Source organism: Mytilus trossulus, unplaced genomic scaffold, assembly GCF_036588685.1.
Source record: "Mytilus trossulus isolate FHL-02 unplaced genomic scaffold, PNRI_Mtr1.1.1.hap1 h1tg000174l___fragment_3__unscaffolded, whole genome shotgun sequence".
In the NCBI taxonomy this organism is placed as follows: domain Eukaryota; kingdom Metazoa; phylum Mollusca; class Bivalvia; order Mytilida; family Mytilidae; genus Mytilus; species Mytilus trossulus.
This window is the reverse complement of record NW_026963308.1, coordinates 372,272-383,869: the sequence shown is the minus strand read 5'-3', so window position 1 is coordinate 383,869 and position 11,598 is coordinate 372,272.

Below are 11,598 nucleotides of genomic sequence, written 5' to 3'. Positions count from 1 at the left end.
CCGCTGTTGGTCATCGATGTAAGTCATCAGTCCGAGCGGACATCCAGATTCGAGCGGAATTCGAGCGTTATGTTCCCGCCAACACCGAAGCATTTGCACTTCCAATCTCCGTAGAAGTCCTAGGCCTCCAGTTCGAATCGTTCGGTCAGTAGTTGAACTTCGTTTTTTAATAAATAAATGGACACCACACTGTTGCAGCAAATCGTCCACAACACAGACCTAAAACAACGGTTTTCCATCCTTGTCTCTAGAAACGACAGTCGCATTTTTACTCGGTTCAACCCCCTCCCCCAACTACAATTTAAGGAACCGAACACCACATTGGGATTTAAGCGACAGCTCTACACATTTGATCGGGCAACAAATGTTACAAAGAGGGTGAAGACATTGTTAGCATTAGAAGCATCAACAGCATCCTGGTGAACAGTGGCATCATCAATAGCAGCTACATACACGGCTCCAAACAGTCCACTATCTGCAGCTTCCCACCCCCCCACCGCAATCGATCCCGGGGTAAAGATCATTCAACCCCCCCCCCCCCCAAAAAAAAAATGGTGTTCTTAACCGTGATCTTGAGAACCATCAATCGCATGCAGACATACCTCACCAATCCAGACGGCGATCCTCCACAATTTCCGCAGACAACATCTCACCATCCGCTTCCATCTTCGCGAGGAACGAATAAATAGTCTATCGAAATACGGTCTGAACTTTATAAAAGTTCAATCTAAATATTACAGAGAGCAGACAAAAAAGGTTTCCCGGTCACCATTCGTTTATCCCACACAAACCTGCATGGTGAACACAAGATGTTGTTTACCCCGCGACAGATTGAAAAGATCACAAAGCTTCTACAAAATGGACCTAGTGGAAAAAAGCACTAACCAATTGAAGAAAAACGTTCAAAAAGAAAGTGGATTCCTATCCATGTTAGCGGAAAGGGCAATGCGAGCCTTTCCTATGTTGGCGAACACAATTCATGTCAGCATGAGGTGTTGGAGCCCTAAGTTGTCTGTGTGAAATAGCGATCAACAATGCATTTGGACCTGGATTTTACATCAAAAGGAGTGGTTGTGTGAGCTGTGTGAAGGTGTGTGATAAAGGTATGTATATTTTCCCTTCAACCTATAGTGACGGTTTGTATTTTAAACTAGGTCATCGATTCTACTAGGCCTAGGGTTCTGATCTGATCTGCAGAAAACAGTCCATTCAAGAACATTCCACTTTTGATACAATCTTTATATATATAAAATCTATGATTTGGTTGAATTTAATGGGTATTAAAAGACCAGGGGGTCTCACCCTCATTTAAGCGGTCTCAGGTAGCTTTTCACTAAATATTTTGAATATCCAACTGGCACTTTGGGCGCTCCGTAAACATAAAAGACAGGAAGTCTACCCAAGTTCCTTTTAGTAATGTGTGTATCTACCTATTGACGAAATGTCTGCATAATATTAGAAAGATTGAGCAATAAGGGGGCTCTCACCATTGCCCTGTGCACTTTGTCCTAAAATTTTGATAATTTTTAGCTGAAAAGTGACAATACAAGCCCTCCATAGATATCGAATATGACATTATTCTGGGCAATCCTTCTGATACAACCTTTATATATACAGAGTCTATGATTTACATAAATTTTGTGGACATTGAAAGACGAGGGGGTCTCAACCTCATTTAAGCGGTCTCAGGTAGCTTTTCACTATCTATTTTGAATATCCAACTGGCACTTTGGGTGCTCCGTAAACATAAAAGACAGGAAGTATACCCAAATTTCTTTTAGTCACGTGTGTATCTACCTATTGACTAAATGTCTGCATAATATTAGAAAGGTTGAGCAATAAGGGGGCTCTCACCATTGCCCTGTGCCCTTCGTCCTAAAATTTTGATAATTTTTAGCTGAAAAGTGACAATACAAGCCCTCCATAGATATCGAATATGACATTATTCTGGGCAATCCTTCTGATACAACCTTTATATAATCAGAGTCTATGATTTATTTAAATTTTGTGGACATTGAAAGACCAGGGGGGTCTCACCCTCATTTAAGCGGTCTCAGGTAGCTTTTCACTATCTATTTTAAATATCCACTGGCACTTTGGGCGCTCCGTTAACATAGAGACAGGAAGTCTACCCAAATTCCTTTTAGTCACGTGTGTATCTACCTATTGACTAAATCTCTGCATAATATTAGAAAGGTTGGGCAATTAGGGGCTCTCACCATTGCCCTGTGCCCTTTGTCCTAAAATTTTGATAATTTTTAGCTGAAAAGTGACAGTACAAGCCCTCCATAGATATCAAATATGACAATATTCTGGGCAATCCTTCTGATACAACCTTTATATATAAAGAGTCTATGATTTACTTAAATGTTGTGGACATTGAAAGACGAGGGGGTCTCAACCTCATTTAAGCGGTCTCAGGTAGCTTTTCACGATCTATTTTGAATATCCAACTGGCACTTTGGGTGCTCCGTAAACATTAAAGACAGGAAGTATACCCAAATTCCTTTTAGTCACGTGTGTATCTACCTATTGACTAAATGTCTGCATAATATTAGAAAGATTGAGCAATTAGGGGGCTCCCACCATTGCCCTGTACCCTTTGTCCTAAAATTTTGATAATGTTTAGCTGAAAAGTGACAATACAAGCCCGTCATAGATATCGAATATGACATTATTCTGGGCAATCCTTCTGATACAACCTTTATTTATACAGAGTCTATGATTTACTTAAATTTTGTGGACATTTAAAGACCAGGGGGTCTCACCCTCATTTAAGCGGTCTCAGGTAGTTTTTAACTGTCTATTTTGAATATTCAACTGGCACTTTGGGCGCTCCGTAAACATTAAAGACAGGAAGTATATCCAAATTCCTTTTAGTCACGTGTGTATCGACCTTTTGACTAAATGTCTGCATAATATAAGAAAGATTGAGCAATTAGGGGGCTCTCACCATTGCCCTGTGCCCTTTGTCCTAAAATTTTGATAATTTTAGCTGAAAAGTGACAATACAAGCCCTCCATAGGAATCGAATATGACATTATTCTGGACAATCCTTCTGATACAACCTTTATATATACAGAGTATATGACTTACTTAAATTTTGTGGACATTGAAAGACCAGGGGGGTCTCACCCTAAATTAAGCGGTCTCAGGTAGCTTTTCACTATCTATTTTGAATATCCAACTGGCACTTTGGGCGCTCTGTAAACATTAAAGACAGGAAGTCTATCCAAATTCCTTTTAGTCACGTGTGTATCTACCTATTGAATAAATGTCTGCAGAATATTAGAAAGAGTGAGAAATTAGGGGGCTCTCACCATTGCCCTGTGCCCTTTGTCCTAAAATTTTGATAATGTTTAGCTGAAAAGTGACAATACAAGCCCTCCATAGATATCGAATATGACATTATTCTGGACAATCCTTCTGATACAACCTTTATATATACAGAGTATATGACTTACTTAAATTTTGTGGACATTGAAAGACCAGGGGGGTCTCACCCTAAATTAAGCGGTCTCAGGTAGCTTTTCACTATCTATTTTGAATATCCAACTGGCACTTTGGGCGCTCTGTAAACATTAAAGACAGGAAGTCTATCCAAATTCCTTTTAGTCACGTGTGTATCTACCTATTGACTAAATGTCTGCATAATATTAGAAAGATTGAGCAATAAGGGGGCTCTCACCATTGCCCTGTGCCCTTTGTCCTAAAATTTTGATAATTTTTAGCTGAAAAGTGACAATACAAGCCCTCCATAGATATCGAATATGACATTATTCTGGGCAATCCTTCTGATACAACCTTTATATATACAGAGTCTATGATTTACTTAAATTTTGTGGACATTGAAAGACGAGGGGGTCTCACCCTCATTTAAGCGGTCTCAGGTAGCTTTTCACTATCTATTTTGAATATCCAACTGGCATTTTGGGCGCTCTGTAAACATTAAAGACAGGAAGTCTATCCAAATTCCTTTTAGTCACGTGTGTATCTACCTATTGACTAAATGTCTGCATAATATCAGAAAGATTGAGCAATTAGGGGGCTCCCACCATTGCCCTGTGCCCTTCGTCCTAAAATTTTGATAATTTTTAGCTGAAAAGTGACAATACAAGCCCTCCATAGATATCGAATATGACATTATTCTGGGCAATCCTTCTGATACAACCTTTATATAATCAGAGTCTATGATTTACTTAAATTTTGTGGACATTGAAAGACCAGGGGGGTCTCACCCTCATTTAAGCGGTCTCAGGTAGCTTTTCACTATCTATTTTAAATATCAACTGGCACTTTGGGCGCTCCGTTAACATAGAGACAGGAAGTCTACCCAAATTCCTTTTAGTCACGTGTGTATCTACCTATTGACTAAATCTCTGCATAATATTAGAAAGGTTGGGCAATTAGGGGCTCTCACCATTGCCCTGTGCCCTTTGTCCTAAAATTTTGATAATTTTTAGCTGAAAAGTGACAGTACAAGCCCTCCATAGATATCAAATATGACAATATTCTGGGCAATCCTTCTGATACAACCTTTATATATAAAGAGTCAATGATTTACTTAAATGTTGTGGACATTGAAAGACGAGGGGGTCTCAACCTCATTTAAGCGGTCTCAGGTAGCTTTTCACGATCTATTTTGAATATCCAACTGGCACTTTGGGTGCTCCGTAAACATTAAAGACAGGAAGTATACCCAAATTCCTTTTAGTCACGTGTGTATCTACCTATTGACTAAATGTCTGCATAATATTAGAAAGATTGAGCAATTAGGGGGCTCCCACCATTGCCCTGTACCCTTTGTCCTAAAATTTTGATAATGTTTAGCTGAAAAGTGACAATACAAGCCCGTCATAGATATCGAATATGACATTATTCTGGGCAATCCTTCTGATACAACCTTTATTTATACAGAGTCTATGATTTACTTAAATTTTGTGGACATTTAAAGACCAGGGGGTCTCACCCTCATTTAAGCGGTCTCAGGTAGTTTTTAACTGTCTATTTTGAATATTCAACTGGCACTTTGGGCGCTCCGTAAACATTAAAGACAGGAAGTATATCCAAATTCCTTTTAGTCACGTGTGTATCGACCTTTTGACTAAATGTCTGCATAATATAAGAAAGATTGAGCAATTAGGGGGCTCTCACCATTGCCCTGTGCCCTTTGTCCTAAAATTTTGATAATTTTAGCTGAAAAGTGACAATACAAGCCCTCCATAGGAATCGAATATGACATTATTCTGGACAATCCTTCTGATACAACCTTTATATATACAGAGTATATGACTTACTTAAATTTTGTGGACATTGAAAGACCAGGGGGGTCTCACCCTAAATTAAGCGGTCTCAGGTAGCTTTTCACTATCTATTTTGAATATCCAACTGGCACTTTGGGCGCTCTGTAAACATTAAAGACAGGAAGTCTATCCAAATTCCTTTTAGTCACGTGTGTATCTACCTATTGAATAAATGTCTGCAGAATATTAGAAAGAGTGAGAAATTAGGGGGCTCTCACCATTGCCCTGTGCCCTTTGTCCTAAAATTTTGATAATGTTTAGCTGAAAAGTGACAATACAAGCCCTCCATAGATATCGAATATGACATTATTCTGGACAATCCTTCTGATACAACCTTTATATATACAGAGTATATGACTTACTTAAATTTTGTGGACATTGAAAGACCAGGGGGGTCTCACCCTAAATTAAGCGGTCTCAGGTAGCTTTTCACTATCTATTTTGAATATCCAACTGGCACTTTGGGCGCTCTGTAAACATTAAAGACAGGAAGTCTATCCAAATTCCTTTTAGTCACGTGTGTATCTACCTATTGACTAAATGTCTGCATAATATTAGAAAGATTGAGCAATAAGGGGGCTCTCACCATTGCCCTGTGCCCTTTGTCCTAAAATTTTGATAATTTTTAGCTGAAAAGTGACAATACAAGCCCTCCATAGATATCGAATATGACATTATTCTGGGCAATCCTTCTGATACAACCTTTATATATACAGAGTCTATGATTTACTTAAATTTTGTGGACATTGAAAGACGAGGGGGTCTCACCCTCATTTAAGCGGTCTCAGGTAGCTTTTCACAATCTATTTTGAATATCCAACTGGCATTTTGGGCGCTCTGTAAACATTAAAGACAGGAAGTCTATCCAAATTCCTTTTAGTCACGTGTGTATCTACCTATTGACTAAATGTCTGCATAATATCAGAAAGATTGAGCAATTAGGGGGCTCCCACCATTGCCCTGTGCCCTTCGTCCTAAAATTTTGATAATTTTTAGCTGAAAAGTGACAATACAAGCCCTCCATAGATATCGAATATGACATTATTCTGGGCAATCCTTCTGATACAACCTTTATATAATCAGAGTCTATGATTTACTTAAATTTTGTGGACATTGAAAGACCAGGGGGGTCTCACCCTCATTTAAGCGGTCTCAGGTAGCTTTTCACTATCTATTTTAAATATCAACTGGCACTTTGGGCGCTCCGTTAACATAGAGACAGGAAGTCTACCCAAATTCCTTTTAGTCACGTGTGTATCTACCTATTGACTAAATCTCTGCATAATATTAGAAAGGTTGGGCAATTAGGGGCTCTCACCATTGCCCTGTGCCCTTTGTCCTAAAATTTTGATAATTTTTAGCTGAAAAGTGACAGTACAAGCCCTCCATAGATATCAAATATGACAATATTCTGGGCAATCCTTCTGATACAACCTTTATATATAAAGAGTCAATGATTTACTTAAATGTTGTGGACATTGAAAGACGAGGGGGTCTCAACCTCATTTAAGCGGTCTCAGGTAGCTTTTCACGATCTATTTTGAATATCCAACTGGCACTTTGGGTGCTCCGTAAACATTAAAGACAGGAAGTATACCCAAATTCCTTTTAGTCACGTGTGTATCTACCTATTGACTAAATATCTGCATAATATTAGAAAGATTGAGCAATTAGGGGGCTCCCACCATTGCCCTGTGCCCTTTGTCCTAAAATTTTGATAATGTTTAGCTGAAAAGTGACAATACAAGCCCGTCATAGATATCGAATATGACATTATTCTGGGCAATCCTTCTGATACAACCTTTATTTATACAGAGTCTATGATTTACTTAAATTTTGTGGACATTTAAAGACCGGGGGTCTCACCCTCATTTAAGCGGTCTCAGGTAGTTTTTAACTGTCTATTTTGAATATTCAACTGGCACTTTGGGCGCTCCGTAAACATTAAAGACAGGAAGTATATCCAAATTCCTTTTAGTCACGTGTGTATCGACCTTTTGACTAAATGTCTGCATAATATAAGAAAGATTGAGCAATTAGGGGGCTCTCACCATTGCCCTGTGCCCTTTGTCCTAAAATTTTGATAATGTTTAGCTGAAAAGTGACAATACAAGTCCTCCATAGATATCGAATATGACATTATTCTGGACAATCCTTCTGATACAACCTTTATATATACAGAGTATATGACTTACTTAAATTTTGTGGACATTGAAAGACCAGGGGGTCTCACCCTAAATTAAGCGGTCTCAGGTAGCTTTTCACTATCTATTTTGAATATCCAACTGGCACTTTGGGCGCTCTGTAAACATTAAAGACAGGAAGTCTATCCAAATTACTTTTAGTCACGTGTGTATCTACCTATTGAATAAATGTCTGCAAAATATTAGAAAGAGTGAGCAATTAGGGGGCTATCACCATTGCCCTGTGCCCTTTGTCCTAAAATTTTGATAATTTTTAGCTGAAAAGTGACAATACAAGCCCTCCATAGATATCGATTATGACATTATTCTGGGGAATCCTTCTGATACAACCTTTATATTTACAGAGTCTATGATTTACTTAAATTTTGTGGACATTGAAAGACCAGGGTGGTCTCACCCTCATTTAAGCGGTCTCGGGTAGCTTTTCACTATCTATTTTGAATATCCAACTGGCACTTTGGGCGCTCCGTAAACATTAAAGACAGAAAGTCTATCCAAATTCCTTTTAGTCACGTGTGTATCTACCTATTGACTAAATGTCTGCATAATATTAGAAAGATTGAGCAATTAGGGGTCTCTCACCATTGCCCTGTGCCCTTCGTCCTAAAATTTTGATAATTTTTAGCTGAAAAGTGACAATACAAGCCCTCCATAGATATCGAATATGACATTATTCTGGGCAATCCTTCTGATACAACCTTTATATATACAGGGTCTATGATTTACTTAAATTGTGTGGACATTGATAGACTAGGGGGGTCTCACCCTCATTTAAGCGGTCTCGGGTAGCTTTTCACTATATATTTCTTTTATGGGCTTTCCATAAATATTTCTATTTATAATTCTAATTGTTTTCTAGAGTAATCGGTTTTTGTTTTTGTTTTTAAGAAAAATCCTGTATTAAAGTACTGTACCTCTTTGATTTTTGTTTATTGACATTAATCTATATTACATTTAGACAAATATACAAATTAGAAAAGGGTTTATATTCGAGAACAACGAGAATTTGCGACAGCTTGAAGAGGTCATGAAACTATCTCCTACGTATCTTATCAGTTCTTTTAACTATAAAAATCATGCTTTTAATGTTATTAAGTATTATTCTTTTTTTATTTTCAACTTAATTTTGAATATCCAACCGACTGCTAGCAGCCGGTTGGATATTGAATATCGAATAACGAACCGGCTGCTAACTTCACACACATAATAAATTGTGCAAATTTTGAGAGTAGTAGGTACTTCATGTGTCATCATTTTCATTTCAGTAGAAAATGATACGTTTTATTATTTTTATGGTTGTATTTAACAAAAAAATAGATTTTTTTTTTTTTTTTTTTTTTTATCTAAAAGCATAAAATCAGAGCCATCTTCTCATATCTTATCTCAAAATTCTATGGTGTAGATTTCATTTTATGCACAAACTGCACAACCCGTTGCGTGAAAATAAGCCCCGTGACTCATTTTTGTTATTATTTTTTAAAAAGCATGATATAAACTACATGTTTGCAAATTATAAAAAATTCTGTGGATTATAGTTCAGACACCCCATCTTCCTTAAACGTAAATATATATGGCAAAAATAACATTATTGAAAAATTATCCGAATATGCTTACATTTTTGCGAAAATAACTTGTGCAAAAACGATATAATGGCTGCACCAAAACGGACCACATCCGACCCAAATGAACAATACATAACAAAGAACACATCCACCACAAAAGAACAATACACCTCAAAGGACCGCAATGCACCACAGAAGACACATCCACCACATAAACTAGAGGCTCTAAAGAGCCTGTGTCGCTCACCTTGGTCTATGTGAATATTAAACAAAGGACGCAGATAGATTCATGACAAAATTGTGTTTTGGTGATGGTGATGTGTTTGTACATCTTAATTTACTGAACATTCTAGCTGCTTACAATTATCTCTATCTATAATTAACTTGGCACAGTAGTTGTAGAGGAGAAGATTTTTGTAAAACATTACTAAGATTTAAGAACTAGAGGCTCTAAAGAGCCTGTGTCGCTCACCTTGGTCTATGTGAATATTAAACAAAGGAATCAGATGGATTCATGAAAAAATTGTTTTTTGGTGATGGTGATATGTTTGTACATCTTCCTTTACTGAACATTCTTGCTGCTTACAATTATCACTTGGCCCAGTATTTTCTGTGGAAAATGTTACCGGTAGTAAAAATTTACAAATTTATGAAAATTGTTTAAAATTGACTTTAAAGGACAATAACTCTTTAGGGACCCAATTGACCATTTTGGTCATGTTGTCTTATTTGTAAATCTTACTTTGCTGAACATTATTGCTGTTTACAGTTTATCTCTATCTATAATAATATTCAAGATAATAACCAAAAACAGCAAAATTTCCTTAAAATTACCAATTCAGGGACAGCAACCCAACAACGGGTTGTCCGATTCATCTGAAAATTACAGGGCAGACAGATCTTGACCTGAACAATTTTACCCCGTCAGATTTGCTCTAAATGCTTTGGTTTTTTAGTTATAAGCCAAAAACTGCATTTTACCCCTATGTTCTATTTTTAGCCATGGCGGCCATCTTGGAAAGTTGCGCGGGTCACCGGACACAATTTTAAAACTAGATACCCTAATAATGATTACGGCCAAGTTTGGTTTATTTGGCCCAGCAGTTTCAGAGGAGAAGATTTTTGTAAAAGTTAACGACGCCGGACGACGGACGACGACGGACGCCGGACGCCAAGTGATGAGAAAAGCTCACTTGGCCCTTCGGGCCAGGGGAGCTAAAAAGCACATTCATTTTGGCAAATTATAAAAATTCTGTGGATTATAGTTCAGACACCTTATCTTCCTTAAACGTAAATATATATGGCAAAAAAACATTATTGAAAAATTATCCGAATATGCTTACATTTTTGCGAAAATAACTTGTGCAAAAACGATATAATGGCTGCACCAAAAGGGACCACATCCAACCCAAATGAACAATACACCACAAAGGAACAATACACCACAAAGGAACAATACGCCACAAAGAACACATCCACCTCAAAGGACCACAATGCACCACAGAAGACACATCCACCACATAAAAAAGCACAAATTGCACTACAAAGGAGTTACATACACAAATAAGAGGCTCGTATGATATTTTTATTTACAATTGATGCATGAAATAAGCCAATCGTGATACTTTTGCTAAAGTTTCAGAAATACAAGTCAAAAACGGCATTTTCCTCCTATGTTCTATTTTTAGCCATGTCTGCCATCTTGGTTTGTATGCAGGGTTATCGGAAACATTTTTAAAAACTGAAATAAAATACCTTACGTTTTGTCGAAGTTGTTTCAGAAGAACACTTTTGTGAAAGTTTGATTACAAAAATTTACGAATTATTGTTAAATTTGACTTTAAAGGGCAATAACTCCTTATGGGGTCAATTGATCATGTTGGTCATTTTGACTTATAAGTAGATCTAACTTTGCTGAACATTATGCTGTTAACAAATTATATCTGTATTTATAATGATATTCAAAAACAACAAAATTTTCTTACAATTACTAATTCAGGGGTAGCAATCTAACAACAGTTTGTCTGATTCGTCTGAAAATTTAAGGACAAATATATATTAACCTGATAAACAATTTTACTCCGTCAGATTTGCTATATATGCTTTGGTTTCAGATACACAAGCCAAAAATCTACATTTAATCCCATGTTCTATGTTAAGCCATGGCGGCCATCTTGGTTTGTTTGCCGGTCATCGTACACATTTGTTTAACTAGACACCCCAATGATGATTGTGGCCAAGTTTGGTTAAATTTGGCCCAGAAGTTATGGAGAAGATTTTTATAAAAGTTAACGAATACTGACGACGACCGAGGAAGAAGGAGGCCAAGTGATAAGAAAAGCTCACTTAGCCCTATGGGCCATGTGTTTAAAAGGACCACAAAGAAGCAAATAAACAGAACTGGAGGCTCTAAAGAGCCTGTGTCGCTCACCTTGGTTTATGTGAATTAAACAAAGGAAGCAGACAGTTCATGACAACATTGTGTTTAGGTGATTGTGATGTGTTTGTACATCTTACTTTACTGAACAT